The 20060-nt window shown below is 47.2% G+C and overlaps 1 pseudogene across 1 annotated transcript; it reads left to right on the top strand.

The window, feature by feature from the left end:
• The first annotated feature begins 6741 nt into the window (after nucleotides 1-6741).
• On the top strand, nucleotides 6742-9997 carry LOC311148177 (tumor necrosis factor receptor superfamily member 14-like; annotated as a pseudogene). The gene is made up of 7 exons: nucleotides 6742-6771; nucleotides 7369-7465; nucleotides 7554-7679; nucleotides 7995-8150; nucleotides 8316-8403; nucleotides 8936-9005; nucleotides 9992-9997. The product of its transcript is annotated as a tumor necrosis factor receptor superfamily member 14-like (transcript).
• The last annotated feature ends 10063 nt before the right edge of the window (nucleotides 9998-20060 follow it).

The following is a 20060-nucleotide window of genomic DNA, read 5'->3' as shown; positions in this document are numbered from 1 at the left end:
TCCTGGAGTGGCCTAGCCAGTCTCCAGACCTTAATCCCATAGAAAATCTGTGGAGGGAGCTGAAGGTTCGAGTTGCCAAACGTCAGCCTCGAAACCTTAATGACTTGGAGAAGATCTGCAAAGAGGAGTGGAACAAAATCCCTCCTGAGATGTGTGCAAACCTTGTGGCCAACTACAAGAAACGTCTGACCTCTGTGATTGCCAACAAGGGTTTTGCCACCAAGTACTAAGTCATGTTTTGCAGAGGGGTCAAATACTTATTTCCCTCATTAAAATGCAAATTAATTTATAACATTTTTGACATGTTTTTTTCTGGATTTTGTTGTTGTTATTCTGTCTATCACTGTTCAAATAAACCTACCATTAAAATTATAGACTGATAATTTCTTTGTCAGTGGGCAAACGTACAAAATCAGCAGGGGATCAAATACTTTTTTCCCTCACTGTATATACAGTTGAAGTCGGAAGTTTACATACACCTTAGCCAAATACATTTAAACTCAGTGTTTTACAATTCCTGACATTTAATCTTAGTAAATATTCCCTGTCTTAGGTCAGTTAGGATCACCACTTCATTTTAAGAATGTGAAATGTCAGAATAATAGTAGAGAGAATTATTTATTTCAGCTTTTATTTCTTTCATCACATTCCCAGTGGGTCAGAAGTTTACCTACACTCAATTAGTATTTGGTAGCATTGCCTTTAAATTGTTTAACTTGGGTCAAACGTTTTGGGTAGCCTTCCACAAGCTTCCCACAATAAGTTGGGTGAATTTTGGCCAATATCTCCTGACAGAGCTGGTGTAATTGAGTCAGGTTTGTAGACCTCCTTGCTCGCACACGCGTTTTCAGTTCTGCCCACACATTTTCTATAGGTTTGAGGTCAGGGCTTTGTGATGGCCACTCCAATACCCTGACTTGTTGTCCTTAAGCCATTTCGCCACAACTTTGGAAGAATGCTTGGGGTCATTGTCCATTTGGAAGACCCATTTGCGACCAAGCTTTAACTTCCTGACTGATGTCTTGAGATGTTGCTTCAATATATCCACATAATTTTCCTTCCTCATGATGCCATCTATTTTGTGAAGTGCACCAGTCCCTCCTGCAGCAAAGCACCCCCACAGCATGATGCTGCCACCCCCATGTTTCACGGTTGGGATGGTGTTCTTCAGCTTGCAAGCCCCACCTTACTAGCCACTGCCGCTCCATATATCATAATTCCATTTGTCTTGTCTTGTCAATTACACACACCTGGTTCTTATCCCCTCATTAGTCCGTCTTCCCTCTGCCCCCCTTGTCCTTGTGGGTGATTGTTTCTTGTGAGAGTAGTGTAGCTCGGTGGAGCTACTCGCACGTTGTATTGCCAGGGTAGATATTTCCCCTGTGCTTGTATATTGTTGGTGTATCCCGTACCATGTATTGCCAGGGTAGATAGTTTCCCCTGTGCCTGTTTTCGTGTGTCGCTATCTAGCGCAATTGTGTACGATGGAATGAACTCTGTATTCTGTGATTTACCCTCCTGCGCCTGACTCCTTCTATCACACTCATCACAGAATCACCCACCTTGCTTAGGAGTCAGCAGGAGAGGAGCGCATGCCTGGAGTCGTGGCACGGGTCCAGGAGCATTCCACGATGCTGGCCAGCTTGGGGGAAGCGATGGATCTGTCGAGACCAGCTGGCCAACCGGATCCAGCCACCTACACCCCAGCACCCGGAGGGATCCAGATATCCCGACCACGGGCGTTTGACGGGACGGCGGCGCTCTGCCAAGGATTCCTCCTCCAACTGGAGCTCTACTTCTCCAGCATCAGGCCAGCCCCATCGAAGCGGGAGAAGGTGTCCGTCCTCGTTTCCTGCCTCTCGGGGAAAGCCCTGGAGTGGGCCAACACGGTTTGGAACGAAGGAGGAGCCACGTTGGAGAACTACAGGGTGTTCGATCAACCGCCCGAGGGTCGAGAGGCGGGTGAGCGGCTGGTCCACCTGAGGCAGGGGACGAGGACCGCGCAGCTAGATCTCAGGAGTGCATACAACCTGGTGCGTGTTCGGGAGGGGGATGAGTGGAAGACAGCATTCAGCACAACCACGGGGCATTATGAACACCTGGTGATGCCCAACGGTTTGATGAATGCTCCATCCGTCTTCCAGTCCTTTGTGAACGAGGTGTTTTGGGACATGCTTGGTCGCGGTGTGGTGGTCTACATTGATGACATCTTGGTGTATTCCACCATGCGCGCCAAGCATGTGTCCCTGGTTCGCAAAGTGCTGGCTCGACTGTTGGAAAATGACCTTCATGCCAAGGCAGAGAAGTGTTTTTTTCCAGCAGTCCGTCTCCTTCCTCGGATACCTCATTACCACCTCAGGTGTGGAGATGGAGGGAGATCGCATTTCAGCCGTGCGTAATTGGCCGACTCCAACCACGGTTAAAGAGGTGCAGCGCTTCCTTGGCTTCGCCAACTACTATCGAAGGTTTATCCGGGGCTTTGGCATGGTCGCAGCTCCCATTATATCCCTGTTGAAGGGTGGGCCGTCCCGGCTGACTGCGGGGTCTGTTCACCTCAGCCCCAGTACTGGCCCACCCCGATCCATTACTACCGTTCGTAGTGGAGGTGGATGCGTCCGAGGTAGGTATAGGCGCTGTCCTATCTCAATGCTCGGGCACGCCACCCAAGATCCACCCCTGTGCCTTCTTCTCTAAGAAGCTCAGCCCGGCAGAGCAGAACTACGACGTTGGTGATCGGGAGCTGTTGGCTGTTGTCCGAGCTTTGACCGTGTGGAGATATTGGCTCGAAGGGGCGGAACACCCTTTCCTCGTCTGGACGGACAACCGTAACCTGGAGTACTACAGGGCAGCGAGGAGGCTGAATCCTCGCCAGGCCAGGTGGGCCCTATTCTTCACCCGGTTAGATTTTTCACTGTCATACATTCCGGGTACGAAGAACATGAAGGCAGACGCACTGTCCCGGCTGTATGACACAGAGGAGAGGCCCAGAGACAACACCCCCATACTCCCGGCCTCCTGCATTGTGGCGCCGGTAGTATGGGCGATGGATGCGGATATAGAGCAGGCATTACGCACAGATCCATCTCCACCTCAGTGTCCAGCTAGGCTGCTCTTATCCGTGATCATCTGATCTACTGGGCACACACGTCACCCTCCTCTGGTCACCCAGGTATCGGTCGTACAGTGCGCTGCCTGACCGGAAAGTACTGGTGGCCTACTTTGGCTAAGGACGTGAGGGTGTACGTCTCCTCCTGCTCGGTGTGCGCCCAGAGTAAGGCAGCTAGGCACCTCCCAGCGGGGTAAGTTACAACCTTTACCAGTTCCACAACGACCATGGTCTCACCTAAGTGTTGATTTTTTGACTGATCTTCACCTCTCACAAGCTAACACCACCATCCTGGTTGTTGTGGATCTCTTTTCCAAGTCCTGCCGCCTCCTTCCTCTGCCCGGTCTCCCCACGGCCCTGCAAACTGCGGAGGCCCTGTTTACTCAGGTCTTCCGGCACTACGGGGTACCAAAGGATATAGTGTCCGACCAAGGTCCCCAGTTCACGTCCAAGTTCTGGAAGGCGTTCATGGAACGTCTGGGGGTCTCGGTCAGCCTGACCTCTAGGTTCCACCCCGAGTCAAATGGGAAGGTGGAATGGGTAAATCAGGCCACTCCTCTACTAATCTAACGCCATTCCAATATGTTTTAGGTTACCAACCGGTTCTGGCACCATGGCACCAGAGCCAGACCGAGGCTCCTGCGGTGGATGACTGGTTTCGGCACGTGGAGGAGACGTGGGACGCTGCTCACGTCCACCTCCAATGCGCCGTGCGTCGTCAGAAGGCCAACGCTGACCGCCACCGCAGTGAGGCCCCGGTCTTCATACCGGGGGATCGGGTCTGGCTCTCGACCCGGAATCTGCCCCTCCGCCTGCCCTGCCGGAAGCTGAGCCTGCGGTTTGTGGGGCCATTCAAAGTCCTGAGGAGAATCAACGAGGTCACTTATAGGTTATTCCTTCCCCCGATTACTGTATTAACCCCTCGTTTAATGTGTCTCTCCTCAAGCCGGTGGTGGTTGGTCCGCTCCAGGAGTCTGAGGTGAGGGAGGTTCCTCCACCTCCTCTGGACATTGAGGGGGCTCCGGCGTACTCTGTCCGTTCCATCCTGAATTCGAGGCGTCGGGTGGGGGGCCTTCAGTACCTCGTGGAGTGGGAGGGGTACGGTCCGGAGGAACGGTGCTGGGTCCCGGTGAGGGATATCCTCAATCTCGCCCTGTTGCGGGATTTCCACAGTCGCCCTCCGGCTTGCCCTGCTCCGCGTCCTCCTGGCCCGAGGACGGGGTCGGCGCGCTGCTGGAGCTGCATGTCAAGGGGGGGGGTGGGGGGTGGGTACTGTCATGACTTCCGCCGAGGCTGCCTCCCCTCCTTGTTCGGGCAGGCTTTGGCATTTATCGTCACCGGCTTACTAGCCACTGCCGCTCCATATATCATAATTCCATTTGTCTTGTCTTGTCAATTACACACACCTGGTTCTTATCCCCTCATTAGTCCGTCTTCCCTCTGCCCCCCTTGTCCTTGTGGGTGATTGTTTCTTGTGAGAGTAGTGTAGCTCGGTGGAGCTACTCGCACGTTTTATTGCCAGGGTAGATATTTCCCCTGTGTCCGTATATTGTTGGAGTATCCCGTACCGTGTATTGCCAGGGTAGAGAGTTTCCCCTGTGCCTGTTTTCGTGTGTCGCTATCTAGCGCAATTGTGTACGACGGAATAAACTCTGTATTCGGTGATTAAACCCTCCTGCTTCTGACTCCTTCTATCACACTTATCACATTTATGGCGGTTTTGGAAAGTGGCTTCTTCTTTGCTGAGCGGCCTTTCAGGTTATAGGAAGGAGACGCGTTCTGTCTCCTAGAAATGAATGTACTTTGGTGAGAGAGAAAAGTGCAAATCTTTTGGAAAAGGACCTTGTGAAGATGCTGGAGAAAACAGGTTCAAAAGTATCGATATCCACAGTAAAACGAGTCATATATATACAGTGGGGAGAACAAGTATTTGATACACTGCCGATTTTGCAGGTTTTCCTACTTACAAAGCAAGTAGAGGTCTGTAATTTTTATCATAGGTACACTTCAACTGTGAGAGATGGAATCTAAAAAAAAAAAATCCAGAAAATCACATTGTATGATTTTTAAGTAATTAATTTGCATTTTATTGCATGACATAAGTATTTGATACATCAGAAAAGCAGAACTTAATATTTGGTACAGAAACCTTTGTTTGCAATTACAGAGATCATATGTTTCCTGTAGGTCTTGACCAGGTTTGCACACAGTGCAGCAGGGATTTTGGCCCACTCCTCCATACAGACCTTCTTCAGATCCTTCAGGTTTCGGGGCTGTCGCTGGGCAATACGGACTTTCAGCTCCCTCCAAAGATGTTCTGTTGGGTTCAGGTCTGGAGACTGGCTAGGCCACTCCAGGACCTTGAGATGCTTCTTACGGAGCCACTCCTTAGTTGCCCTGGCTGTGTGTTTCGGGTCGTTGTCATGCTGGAAGACCCATCCAAGACCCATCCATCCTCCCCTCAATACGGTGCAGTTGTCCTGTCCCCTTTGCAGAAAAGCATCCCCAAAGAATGATGTTTCCACCTCCATGCTTCACGTTTGGGATGGTGTTCTTGGGGTTGTACTCATCCTTCTTCTTCCTCCAAACACGGCGAGTGGAGTTTAGACCAAAAAGCTCTATTTTTGTCTCATCAGACCACATGACCTTCTCCCATTCCTCCTCTGGATCATCCAGATGGTCATTGGCAAACTTCAGACGGGCCTGGACATGCGCTGGCTTGAGCAGGGGGACCTTGCGTGCGCTGCAGGATTTTAATCCTTGACGGCGTAGTGTGTTACTAATGGTTTTCTTTGAGACTGTGGTCCCAGCTCTCTTCAGGTCATTGACCAGGTCCTGCCGTGTAGTTCTGGGCTGATCCCACACCTTCCTCATGATCATTGATATCCCATGAGGTGAGATATTGCATGGAGCCCCAGACCGATTTTGATTGACCGTCATCTTGAACTTCTTCCATTTTCTAATAATTGCGCCAACAGTTGTTGCCTTCTCACCAAGCTGCTTGCCTATTGTCCTGTAGCCCATCCCAGCCTTGTGCAGGTCTACAATTTTATCCCTGATGTCCTTACACAGCTCTCTGGTCTTGGCCATTGTGGAGAGGTTGGAGTCTGTTTGATTGAGTGTGTGGACAGGTGTCTTTTATACAGGTAACGAGTTCAAACAGGTGCAGTTAATACAGGTAATGAGTGGAGAACAGGAGGGCTTCTTAAAGAAAAACTAACAGGTCTGTGAGAGCCAGAATTCTTACTGGTTGGTAGGTGATCAAATACTTATGTTATGCAATAAAATGCAAATTAATTACTTAATCATACAATGTGATTTTCTGGATTTTTGTTTTAGATTCTGTCTCTCACAGTTGAAGTGTACCTATGATAAAAATTACAGACCTCTACATGCTTTGTAAGTAGGAAAACCTGCAAAATCGGCAGTGTATCAAATACTTGTTCTCCCCACTGTATATATATCAGGGCAGTACAAGCAATATTTGTGCAGAATATAATTGAGCTATTCTTACTATACAGTACATGTACTAAAATACATGAAGTCTACAGGTCAGTTCATCTCGATTCTTCAAAACTCCTAATGACAAATCCAGTGTGTGGGTCTTCCAGTGAGTTGGTGATGATTGAGGAACCATGGCACAGTTTGAAAGCTTGATATGGACTGTAAGTGAAACATTTCTGATTTGCACATTTTGTGGCTTGGCATGTTTCATGCAACGAAAATGTCTGACACCACACAGTACTCTCAATTCATTTACACCAGGGGGCGCCACCACACTCACAAAAGCCTGTTTAAAACCGTCCTACTTATTTACAATCATTATATTTGAAATCTGAATACTTTGGTTAGAACTAGCTCTGTAATTTTTATGAATACTTTAGATTTCTTCAAAAACAAATGATCAATGTAAATACTGTATTTCCTCTATGAAATATAAATCTGAGTTATTATTAGCCTACTAGTTCTGTCCATTTTACTGAAACCTTGTAGAAAAAACATGGTGGAGAGAAGCACATTTTCACATTTATTGACTGAATTTGCAAGTAACCTATGAGATCTTGGGTCTGGTGTCACACCTTTAAAGACAAAATAAAAACACACCAGGGGGCGCCACCACACTCACAAAAGCCTGTTTAAGATGGTCCCACATAATTACAAGTATTATATTTGAAATGTGAATATTTGGGTTAGAATTATGTTAACTACTTCTGTAAGTTTGATGAATACACACCATCAGTTTAGATTTTCTCTTCTTCCAGAGACCTATTATGGTGCTCGAAAGCATTGGATCCTGAATTGCATGTGGTAGAGATGACTACAGAATAGGGGATGAATGTTGTCCCATGTGTTCACCAGGTTAGGACTGTCTCTTTACATCATATGAATCACCAGACATTATCAACACTAACAGAATAACATGACATTGTGATTCTCTCTTCTGCAGGAAATCGTGTTTATAAGCATTGTACTGAATTCACCAGCACCAGCCGTGTGCCCTGTGTTGATTCTACATTCCTTGATGAGCCCAATGGTCTCATAAAATTCAAAGTGTGTACCAATTGTGATCCAGGTTAGAATGGTACTTTGTGTCTGCACCCGTGGAGGCTATTGAGGGGAGGACTGCTCGTAATAATGGCCGGAATGGAGCAAATGGAATGGCATCAAACACCTGGAAACCATGTGTTGGATGTATTTGATACCATTCCACTGATTTTGCTCCAGTCATTACCACGAGCCTGTTCTCCCCAATTAAGGTGGCACCCACCTCCTGTGGTCTGCACTGAAATCCTGACACAGACACTGATATGTTAGTCTCTGCTATTATGCTACGAGAATATGTCAGTTGTATCTGCATCATATAATACATGCCATTTATTCTCCAAAGGTTTGGGTTTGAAGGTAAAGCAGCCATGTACACCTTCATCAAACACTGTCTGTGGGACACTGGAGGGGTTCTACTGTCTAGACCCAACTAAGGATGGTTGTAGAGCAGCCCAGAGACACAGCAGCTGTAAACCTGGTCAATACATCAGCCACACAGGTTGGTCTTCTGTCTCACTCATTATACTAATTGTGTTGTCATAATTCAATTGAGTCAAGTTGTTAACTTTAGTTTGAATAATCACTAACAGTTAATGGAATTAAAGAAGTGGGGGAAAAAACCTAATGGAATTTTTCATTAACGTTTCAACATGTATTTGTGCAGGAACAACATCTACAGATACTGTGTGTGCTGACTGCCCTTGTAAAACGTATTCATATGGATCATTAACATCTTGTCAACCACACACAGAGTAAGTGTGGAAATTATTACTTAGTTTAAATGGTTATTCCCCTGAAGATATACAGATACAATCATTATTATCCTCAAATTGAAACTTAAAGGCCCAGTGCAGTCAAAAATATGATTTTCCTGTGTTGTATATATATTTCCGAAGTATGAGGTTGGAATAATAATGTGAAATTGTTACAATTATGATAATTCTCTGTTAGTGTAAGTGCTGTTTGAAAAGACCACCTGACATTTCAGTCTGTTTTGGTGGGAGGAGGTTTTGGCCTTCCATGATAAATTAGTCAATAGTCCAATAGGAAAGAGAGTTCCCAAATCTTTCTTCCAAGAACAGCTAATTCTGAGTTTTCCAATACCCACTGAAACCACTCCCAGACAGTCTTAGCAAAATTGCTCTTTCTATTTTTTTACAATTTTAATTGAAAACAATCACAGTAAGGTACTTAGTTATTACCTAGAATATATTTGATATTGAGATAAAAACAGCTGCAATGGACCTTTAAGAAAACATACCTGTATTTATGTCTTTAGCATAGATGTGAATCCTTGGGACTTGAGAAAATGAATCCAGGAACTCCTTGGTCAGATTCAAAATGCAGAGGAACTGTGATGTGTGATTTAGAAGGAGTCAGGCGCAGAAGGGAAAATCACAGAATAAGTGGTTTATTCCGTAACACAGCGGTAAGCATCAATGCGTAAAACACTCCAGTGCGGAAATACGGCGCACTGGAAAACAACAAGGCACATGGATGAATATCCCAGCGATACAAAATACAAAAGAGCTCCACTGAGCTATAATAACCACCACAATAAACAATCACACACAAAGACAAGGGGGAAGAGGGAACACTTATACAGGTACTGATGAGGGGATATGAAGCAGGTGTGTGTAATAAACAAGACAAAACAAATGGAATGATGAGATGAGGAGCAGCAGTGGCTAGAAGGCCGGTGACGACGAACGCCGAAGCCTGCCCGAACAAGGAGAGGAGGCAGCTTCGGAGGAAGTCGTGACAGTACCCCCCCCTTGACGCGCAGCTCCAGCAGCGCACCGACACCGGCCTCGGGGACGGCCAGGTAGACGCGGAGCAGGGCGAGCCGGATGGCGACGGTGGAAATCCCGCAACAGGGAGGGATCGAGGATATCCCAAACCGGGACCCAGCACCGCTCCTCTGGACCATACCCCTCCCACTCCACGAGGTACTGAAGGCAATACACAAGTGGGACCATGGCCATTGTGGAACTGGTAAGAGATGTAACTTACCCGCTGGGAGGTGCCTATGTTCCTTACTCTGGGTGCACACTGAGCAGGAGGAGACATACACCCTCACGTCCTTAGCCAAGGTAGGCCACCAGTACTTTCCAGTCAGGCAGAGTGACCAGAGGAGGGGGACATGTGTGCCCAATAGATCAGACGGTCACGGACAAGAGACGCCACGTGCCACAGCCCAGCTGGGCACTGAGGTGGAGATGGCTCTGTGCGTAACGCCCGCTCTATGTCCGCGCCCACCGCCCACACTACCGGCGCCACAATGCAGGAGGCCGGGAGTATGGGCGTGTTGTCTATGGGCGTCTCCTCTGTGTCGTACAGCCGTGACATTGCGTCTGCCTTCACATTCTTTGTACCCGGTATGTAGGACAGTGTAAATTCAAACCAGGTGCAGAACAGGGCCTACCTGGCCTGGCGAGGGTTCTGCCTCCTCCAGGTTACGGTGGTCAGTCCAGACGAGGAAAGGGTGTTTCGCCCCCTCGAGCCAGTGCCTCCACATGGTCAGGGCTCTGACAACAGCCAACAGCTCCCGATCACCAATGTTGTAGTTCTGCTCCGCCGGGCTGAGCTTCTTGGAGAAGAAGGCACAGGGGCGGAGCTTGGGTGGCGTGCCCTAGCGTTGAGATAGGACAGCGCCTATCCCTACCTCGGACGCATCCACCTCCACTACGAACGGTAGTGATGGATCGGGATGGGCCAGTACCGGGGCTGAGGTGAACAGAACCTTCAGGTTACTGAATGCCCTGTCAGCCTCAGCAGACCAGCGGAGCCGGGATGGCCCACCCTTCAACAGAGAGGTGATGGGAGCTGTGACCTTGCCAAAGCCCCGGATAAACCTCTGATAGTAGTTGGCAAAGCCAATAAAGTGCTGCACCTCCTTTACCGTGGTGGGAGTCGGCCAATTACTTACGGCTGAAATGCGGTCTCCCTCCATCTCCACACCTGAGGTGGTAATGTGGTATCCGAGGAAGGAGACGGACTGTTGGAAAAACAGACACTTTTCTGCCTTGGCATAAAGGTCATGTTCCAACAGTCGGCCCAGCACTCTGCGAACCAGGGACACATGCTCGGGGCGCGTTGCGGAATACACCAGAATGTCATCGATGTAGACCTTTTACATTTACATTTTTCGTCATTTAGCAGACGCTCTTATCCAGAGCGACTTACAAATAGGTGCATTCACCTTATGATAGGCAGTGGGACAACCACTATATAATGTTTGTTTTTTTGTTTTGGGGGTGGAGTAAGGGGGGGTAGAAGGATTACTTTATCCTATCCCAGGTATTCCTTAAAGAGGTGGGGTTTCAAGTTTCTCCGGAAGGTGGTGAGTGACTCCGCTGTCCTGGCGTCGTGAGGGAGCTTGTTCCACCATTGGGGTGCCAGAGCAGCGAACAGTTTTGACTGGGCTGAGCGGGAACTGTGCTTCCACAGAGGTAGGGGGGCCAGCAGGCCAGAGGTGGATGAACGCAATGCCCAAGTTTGGGTGTAGGGACTGATCAGAGCCTGAAGGTACGGAGGTGCCGTTCCCCTCACAGCTCCGTAGGCAAGCACCATGGTCTTGTAGCAGATGCGAGCTTCAACTGAAGCCAGTGGAGTGTGCGGAGGAGCGGGGTGACGTGAGAGAACTTGGGAAGGTTGAACACCAGACTGGCTGCGGCGTTCTGGATGAGTTGTAGGGGTTTAATGGCACAGGCAGGGAGCCCAGCCAACAGCGAGTTGCAATAATCCAGACGGGAGATGACAAGTGCCTGGATTAGGACCTGTGCCGTTTCCTGTGTAAGGCAGGGTCGTACTCTGCAAATGTTGTAGAGCATGAACCTACAGGAGCTGGTCACCGCCTTAATGTTAGCGGAGAACGACAGGGTGTTGTCCAGGGTCACGCCAAGGCTCTTTGCACTCTGGGAGGAGGATACAACAGAGTTGTCAACCGTGATGGCGAGATCATGGAACGGGCATTCCTTCCCCGGGAGGAAGAGCAGCTCCGTCTTGCCGAGGTTCACCCCTACAACTCATCCAGAATGCCGCAGCCCGTCTGGTGTTCAACCTTCCCAAGTTCTCTCACGTCACCCCCCTCCTCCGCACACTCCACTGGCTTCCAGTTGAAGCTCGCATCCGTTACAAGACCATGGTGTAAATGTAAATGTAATGTATTGGCCACATGCGTCTAATACAACAGGTGCAGACATTACAGTGAAATGCTTACTTACAGCCCTTAACCAACAGTGCATTTATTTTTAATAAAAAAAGTAAAGTAAAACAACAACAAAAAAGTGTTGAGAAAAAAAGAGCAGAAGTCAAATAAAATAACAGTAGGGAGACTATATATACAGGGGGGTACCGGTGCAGAGTCAATGTGCGGGGGCACCGGCTAGTTGAGGTAGTTGAAGTAATATGTACATGTGGGTAGAGTTAAAGTGACTATGCATAAATAATTAACAGAGTAGCAGCAGCGTAAAAAGATGGGGTGGGGGGTGGGGGTGGGGGGCAGTGCAAATAGTCTGGGTAGCCATAATTAGCTGTTCAGGAGTCTTATGGCTTGGGGGTAGAAGCTGTTGAGAAGTCTTTTGGACCTAGACTTGGCACTCCGGTACCGCTTGCCGTGCGGTAGAAGAGAGAACAGTCTATGACTAGGGTGGCTGGAGTCTTTGACAATTTTGAGGGCCTTCCTCTGACACCGCCTGGTATAGAGGTCCTGGATGGCAGGAAGCTTGGCCCCAGTGATGTACTGGGCCGTACGCGCTACCCTCTGTAGTGCCTTGCTGTCGTAAGCCGAGCAGTTGCCATACCAGGCAGTGATGCAACCAGTCAGGATGCTCTCGACGGTGCAGCTGTACAATTTTTTGAGGATCTGAAGACCCAAGCCAAATCCTTTCAGTCTCCTGGGTGGGAATAGGCTTTGTCAAGCCCTCTTCACAACTGTCTTGGTGTGTTTGGACCATGATAGTTTGTTGATGTGGACACCAAGGAACTTGAAGCTCTCAACCTGTTCCACTACAGCCCCGTCGATGATAATGGGGGCGTGCTCAGTCCTCTTTTTTTCCCCTGTAGTCCACAATCATCTCCTTTGTCTTGGTCACGTTGAGGGAGAGGTTGTTATCCTGGCACCACACGGACAGGTCTCTGGAGCTGTCGTCCTCCGTTCTCCTGGATCGCTGCACCACCCAGCTCCATCATAACGGAATCCGGGTTGAAGGGGGGTGAAACGTTCAGGCCACTTCCAGAACATCCTCTTGAAGCTAGCAGGTTGTCTAACCGGATGGCCATGTCCACCAGCTGGTTGAAAGTCAACCTGGTGTCCCGGCAGGCTAGCTCCCTTCGGACGTCCTCTCGCAGGCTGCACCGGAAGCGGTTGATGAGGGCCCGCTCGTTCCACCCGGACCCAGCCGCTAGAGTTCGAAACTCCAGGGTAAAGTCCTGCGCGGTCCTTGTCCCCTGCCTCAGTTGGACCAGCCACTCGCCTGTGTCTCTTCCTTCGGGCAGGTGATCGAAGACTGCCCGAAAGATGCGAGCGAACTCCCTGTATTGGTCCAACGCATCTCCTCCTTCACTCCAGACCGCGTTGTCCCACTCCAGGGCTTTCTCCGAGAGGGAGGAGACGAGGGCGGACACCTTCTCCCGCTCCGATGGAGCCGGGCTGATGGTAGAGAAGTAGAGGTCCAGCTGCAGGAGGAATCCTTGGCAGCGGGCAGCTGTCCCTTCATACTCCCTCGGTCGGGATAGGTGAATCCCTCTGGGTGCTGGGGTGTGGGTGGCTGGATCCGGTCACTCAGCTGGTCCAGACTCCAGGCATGTTCCCTTCTCCTGCTGACTCCATGGTGTGTGTGTGATTCTGTGATGCGTGATTTAGAAGGAGTCAGGCGCAGGAGGGTAAATCACAGAATAAATGGTTTATTCCGTAACACAGCGGTACGCAGCGATGCGTAAAACACTCCAGTGCGGAAATACGGCACACTGAAAAACAACAAGGCACATGGATGAATATCCCGGCGATACAAAATACAAAAGAGCTCCACTGATCTATAATAACCATCACAATAAACAATCACACACAAAGACAAGGGGGCAGAGGGAACACTTATACAGGTACTGATGAGGGGGATATGAACCAGGTGTGTGTAATAAACAAGACAAAACAAATGATGAGATGAGGAACGCCGAAGCCTGCCCGAACAAGGAGAGGAGGCAGCTTCGGAAGAAGTCGTGACTGGAACTTCCCTTACCACAGCTACAATCATACATTTTACATTACATTTTAGTCATTTAGCAGACACTCTTATCCAGAGCGACTTTACAGTTAGTGAGTGCATACATATTTTTTGATTAATTTTGTTTTCATACTGGCCCCCCGTGGGAAACAAACCCACAACCCTGGCGTTGCAAGCACCATGCTCTACCAACTGAGCTACACATAGTTGGTGGTGTTGTGACATTTTTGTTTGTGTCAGGCTTTATAGCTGCAGTTGTTTTTTATTGAGATTTTATTTTATTTTAAAGGGGGTAGATCAGCTTTAATATTGCAGATAGTGCCATTCATTGTTGCCTGTGATATTCAGTATACCTTGTGAATGCTACGTTTTCTACTTCTCATATAGTGTTGATCAGACCTGGGTTGAAATACATGTGTATTTGATGATTTTTTTTTTTAATCAAATGTTTCTGTGTATTTAAATATTTTCAAATAGTGTGGCCCGGATCAACTACTTCTATTGGAACTATTTGAAAATATGTTCAAATACTTTCCTATAAATAGCCTACTATTTAAAAGTATTTTCTAATATTTATTTCCAAATCATTATTTCAAATACCAAACAGACCTGGTTCAATTGCAAGAGAGTATTTAAATATTTGTATAAATACTGTGTATTTGAGTATTTAAAAATACATGCCAATACTTTTAATGTGTATTTCCAAATACATTCCAATATTCAACTACTTGTAAAAAAAAAAAAAAAAAAGGATTTCCAAATGTCCTTGAAAGTAACTGATATGCCCTAAATAGTATTTGAACCCAGGTCTGGTGTAGATTACTACTGTTTGTTAACGTCATGGTATGTTTATTACAATATTGAACATCTGTCTTTTTCATAGACCCTCAAACACCTACACAGGTATGTTTGGAAATCAATGAATATATTTCATCACATTGTATTACTAAATAATATTTTCTGGCTGTAAAATAGTAATTTAATGGGCCAGTTTCCCGGACATAGACTAAGCCTATCCTTGGACTAAAAATCACTTTAAATGGAGAATCTCCATTGAATGTGCTTCTTTGTCCAGGACTGGGCTTAATCTCTGTCCGGGAAACTGGCCCAATGTGTTTGACTAATGACTGATTCTATCTGATAGACATCCCCAGATCAGGATATACCAATGCTGTCTGTGGGAACTGGAAACGGTAAGGCAAACCTTCAAGATGTTCAAAATATGTGTACGGAATAGTTTTTATGAGTTAAAAGAATTTCAAACATATTTATAAGTAAATGTGTGTGGTATATTACTTCATGAAGTCATCAGTGTTAAGACGAATGATATGATCCAAGAATATATGACAAACTATTGTACTGCAAAACATTGTCCAGAATGTAAGTAAATTATTGATAAATTCCAAGTTACTTCTCTCCCCAGATTCAAGCCCCCATCACAGTCAGGGACTCCACATTCTGTTAGCACATGGGGATGTATGAACCTGTCCCCACTTGCCCCACCGAATAGCTTTTTACTGCTGTAGACACTCAACTAAGGATGGTGGTAGAGCAGCCCAGAGACACAGCAGCTGTAAACCTGGTCAATACATCAGCCACACAGGTTGGTCTTCTGTCAACATTCACTCAATCATTATGATGTCATGAGGTTTTTGGATTACATTTATTCTATTGGATTATTTTAAATTGTGAAGGTTATTACATTTCAAGTTTTATTAGTCGTATGTACAGCATATGGTAAACATCATCCAATGAAATGCTCACTTGCAGGTTCCTTCGCGACAATGCAACAACAATAAGAAATAATAAAAGATAACAATATGAACATAAAGTAAATGTCTCAGTAGAATAGAATAAACATTTTAGCTTAAGTATAATACAGGAAGGCACAATTTATAGTACAATATTAACACGTTTTGGGGAAGAGGGAATTGGAGGGCAAATTTTAAAATTGTGCAGTATTTAGAAGTATTTAGTATTATCCCAATCTCATTCTGCAAAATCATTTTAATTTCATAATCTCACACTCAATTCGTGCAAATATGTACAAAAATTATTTCTGCATTTACAGTGGGGAAAAAAAGTATTTAGTCAGCCACCAATTGTGCATGTTCTCCCACTTAAAAAGATGAGAGAGGCCTGTAATTTTCATCAGAGGTGCACGTCAACTATGACAGAGAAAATGAGAAAAAAAAATCCAGGAAATCACATTGTAGAATTTTTTATGAATTTATTTGCAAATTATGGTGGAAAATAAGTATTTGGTCAATAACAAAAGTTTCTCAATACCTTGTTATATACCCTTTGTTGGCAATGACACAGGTCAAACGTTTTCTGTAAGTCTTCACAAGGTTTTCACACACTGTTGCTGGTATTTTGGCCCATTCCTCCATGCAGATCTCCTCTAGAGCAGTGATGTTTTGGGGCTGTCGCTGGGCAACACGGACTTTCAACTCCCTCCAAAGATTTTCTATGGGGTTGAGATCTGGAGACTGGCTAGGCCACTCCAGGACCTTGAAATGCTTCTTACGAAGCCACTCCTTCGTTGCCCGGGCGGTGTGTTTGGGATCATTGTCATGCTGAAAGACCCAGCCACGTTTCATCTTCAATGCCCTTGCTGATGGAAGGAGGTTTTCACTCAAAATCTCACGATACATGGCCCCATTCATTCTTTCCTTTACACGGATCAGTCGTCCTGGTCCCTTTGCAGAAAAACAGCCCCAAAGCATGATGTTTCACAGTAGGTATGGTGTTCTTTGGATGCAACTCAGCATTCTTTGTCCTCCAAACACGATGGTTTCATCTGACCATATGACATTCTCCCAATCCTCTTCTGGATCATCCAAATGCACTCTAGCAAACTTCAGACGGGCCTGGACATGTACTGGCTTAAGCAGGGGGACACGTCTGGCACTGCAGGATTTGAGTCCCTGGCGGCGTAGTGTGTTACTGATGGTAGGCTTTGTTACTTTGGTCCCAGCTCTCTGCAGGTCATTCACTAGGTCCCCCCGTGTGGTTCTGGGATTTTTGCTCACCGTTCTTGTGATCATTTTGACCCCACGGGGTGAGATCTTGCGTGGAGCCCCATATCGAGGGAGATTATCAGTGGTGTTGTATGTCTTCCATTTCCTAATAATTGCTCCCACAGTTGATTTCTTCAAACCAAGCTGCTTACCTATTGCAGATTCAGTCTTCCCAGCCTGGTGCAGGTCTACAATTTTGTTTCTGGTGTCCTTTGACAGCTCTTTGGTCTTGGCCATAGTGGAGTTTGGAGTGTGACTGTTTGAGGTTGTGGACAGGTGTCTTTTATACTGATAACAAGTTCAAACATGTGCCATTAATACAGGTAACGTGTGGAGGACAGAGGAGCCTCTTAAAGAAGAAGTTACAGGTCTGTGAGAGCCAGAAATCTTGCTCGTTTGTAGGTGACCAAATACTTATTTTCCACCATAATTTGCAAATAAATTCATTAAAAATCCTACAATGTGATTTTCTGGATTTTTTTCCCTCAATTTGTCTGTCATAGTTGACGTGTACCTATGATGAAAATTACAGGCCTCTCTCATCTTTTTAAGTGGGAGAACATGCACAATTGGTGGCTGACTAAATACTTTTTATCCCCACTGTATGTGCGACTTCATTCATAGGAAAATACATTTGTGGGGGCAAACTTCGGAATAATCTTTTGAAAGTTATTGGAGCAATGCATTGTGTCTGTTAAACAGGGAAACTTGTGGTAAACTGGGAACCCTGGGAAAGGAGAAGGACAACACTAAAAGGCCACTGAACCCACACATGGCGCCCGCACGATACAAAATTAGAACACAAGTTGTACTAATCATTAAGGTTGTTTGTCAGCATGACTTTCAACTGCACGATATGCATGAATTCAAAAATGTTCTGCTGAATTGGCCCTAGAAATGTAGCCTAGATAGTATCACTTCTTTTTTTCCCTTGTGACACCTGTTCTATTTCCAGCAAGTAAATACACTTCTATCCACAGTTCTGAGGGAAACATATTCACCCAAAAGCACTGTTTTACTGGATTACCATAGACATATCATTTACAGTTGACAGTCTTAACATGACATTTACATTTACATTATTTAGCAGACGCTCTTATCCAGAGCAACTTACACATTGGTGCATTCAACTTATGATAGCCAGTGGTACAACCACTTTTTTCTTCTTCTTTTTTTTATGGGGGGGGGGGGGGGGGGGGGGTAGAAGGATTACTTTATACTATTCCAGGTGTTCCTTAAAGAGGTGGGGTTTCAAGTGTCTCCGGAAGGTGGTCAGTGACTCCGCTGTCCTGGCGTCGTGGGGGAGCTTGTTCCACCATTGGGGTGCCAGAGCAGCGAATAGCTTTGACTGGGCTGAGCGGGAACTGTGGTTCCGTAGAGGTAGGGGAGCTAGCAGGCCAGAGGTGGATGAACGTAGTGCCCTCGTTTGGGTGTAGGGTCTGATCAGAGACTGAAGGTAAGGAGGTGCCGTTCCCCTCACAGCTCCGTAGGCAAGCACCATGGTCTCGTAATAGATGCGAGCCTCAACTGGAAGCCAGTGGAGTGTGCGGAGGAGCGGGGTGACATGAGAGAACTTGGGAAGGTCGAACACCAGATGGGCTGCGGCGTTCTGGATAAGTTGTAGGGGTTTAATGGCACAGGCAGGGAGCCCAGCCAACAGCGAGTTGCAGTAATCCAGACGGGAGATGACAAGTGCCTGGATTAGGACCTGTGTCGCTTTCTGTGTAAGGTAGGGTCGTACTCTGCGAATGTTGTAGAGCATGAACCTGCAGGATCGGGTCACCGCTTTGATGTTAGCGGAGAACGACAGGGTGTTGTCCAGGGTCACGCCAAGGTGCTTTGCACTCTGGGAGGAGTTGTCAACCGTGATGGTGAGATCATGGAGCGGGCAGTCCTTCCCCGGGAGGAAGAGCAGCTCCGTCTTGCCAAGGTTCAGTTGAGGTGGTGATCTGACATCCACACTGATATGTCTGCCAGACATGCAGAGATGCGATTCGCCACCTGGTTATCAGAAGGGGGAAAGGAGAAAATCAATTGTGTGTCGTCTGCGTAGCAATGATAGGAGAGACCATGTGAGGTTGTGACAGAGCCAAGTGACTTGGTGTATAGAGAGAATAGGAGAGGGCCTAGAACTGAGCCCTGGGGGACACCAGTGGTGAGAGCACGTGGTGCGGAGACAGATTCTCGCCACGCCACCTGGTAGGAGCGACCTGTCAGGTAGGACGCAATCCAAGAGTGAGCAGCGCCGGAGATGCCCAACTCTGAGAGGGTGGGAGAGGAGTATCTGATGGTTCACAGTATCAAAGGCAGCGGATAGGTCTAGAAGGATAAGAGCAGAGGAGAGAGAGTTAGCTTTAGCAGTGCAGAGAGCCTCCGTGACACAGAGAAGAGCAGTCTCAGTTGAATGGCCAGTCTTGAAACCTGACTGGTTTGGATCAAGAAGGTAATTCTGAGAGAGATAGCAGGAGAGTTGGCTAGAGACGGCACGCTCAAGAGTTTTGGAGAGAAAAGAAAGAAGGGATACTGGTCTGTAGTTGTTGACATCAGAGGGATCGAGTGTAGGTTTTTTGAGGAGGGGTGCAATTCTCGCTCTCTTGAAGACGGAAGAGACATTGCCAGCGGTCAAGGATGAGTTGATGAGCGAGGTGAGGTAAGGGAGAAGGTCTCCGGAAATGATCTGGAGAAGAGAGGAGGGGATAGGGTCAAGCGGGCAGGTTGTTGGGCGGCTGGCCGTCACAAGTCGCAAGATTTCATCTGGAGAGAGAGGGGAGAAAGAAGTCAAAGCATAGGGTAGGGCAGTGTGAGCAGGACCAGCAGTGTCATTTGACTTGATAAATGAGGATCGGATGTCGTCAACCTTCTTTTCAAAATGGTTGACGAAGTCATCCACAGAGAGGGGGAGGAGGAGGAGGATTCAGCAGGGAGGAGAAGGTGGCAAAGAGCTTCCTAGGGTTAGAGGCAGAGGCTTGAAATTTAGAGTGGTAGAAAGTGGCTTTAGCAGCGGAAACAGAGGTAGAGAATGTAGAGAGGAGGGAGTGAAAAGATGACAGGTCCGCAGGGAGTCTAGTTTTCCTCCATTTCCGCTCGGCTGCCCGGAGCCCTTTTCTGTGAGCTCGCAATGTCCCCCCACAAAACACATAGTTATAACCTATGACTAGATGC

The sequence above is a fragment of the Coregonus lavaretus genome, assembly GCF_964263955.1.
Source record: "Coregonus lavaretus genome assembly, chromosome: 20".
Taxonomy (NCBI): Eukaryota; Metazoa; Chordata; class Actinopteri; order Salmoniformes; family Salmonidae; genus Coregonus; species Coregonus lavaretus.
The sequence above is the reverse complement of the archived record's forward strand: the minus strand, read 5'-3'. Positions and strand labels throughout refer to the sequence as shown.